General features: G+C 59.1%; 1 protein-coding gene across 1 annotated transcript in view; it reads left to right on the top strand.

Moving 5' to 3' along the window:
- LOC119592947 (actin-binding Rho-activating protein-like) overlaps positions 1-281 on the top strand; it is a 5893-nt gene that overhangs the window by 5148 nt on the left and 464 nt on the right. The gene's annotated exons all lie outside the window — the stretch shown is intronic.

Below are 281 nucleotides of genomic sequence, written 5' to 3'. Positions count from 1 at the left end.
GGTGTCGGTCGATCGCGGGGGCAACCTCTCGCGCCGTTTCTATTTGCCTTTTACTTTAACGTTTTATGACACGTCGCGGTTAATGCTTGCGCTGCTTTATAGGAATGTGGGAGGGAGGGTCGAAGGGGGAGGTGGGAGCGGTACAGTGGAGAGGAGGGGGACTTGGGAGGGAGAGGGGGAGGGAGAGGAAGGGGACGACTGTTCAGTGGGACAAACTGTGCCATCGGAGAGACAGGACTTTGGGGTGGATGACGCGGAGGAACAGAGCCGGCGGTGTGACG

This window comes from Penaeus monodon, chromosome 31 (genome assembly GCF_015228065.2).
Source record: "Penaeus monodon isolate SGIC_2016 chromosome 31, NSTDA_Pmon_1, whole genome shotgun sequence".
In the NCBI taxonomy this organism is placed as follows: domain Eukaryota; kingdom Metazoa; phylum Arthropoda; class Malacostraca; order Decapoda; family Penaeidae; genus Penaeus; species Penaeus monodon.
This window is presented reverse-complemented; position numbering and strand designations above follow the sequence as displayed.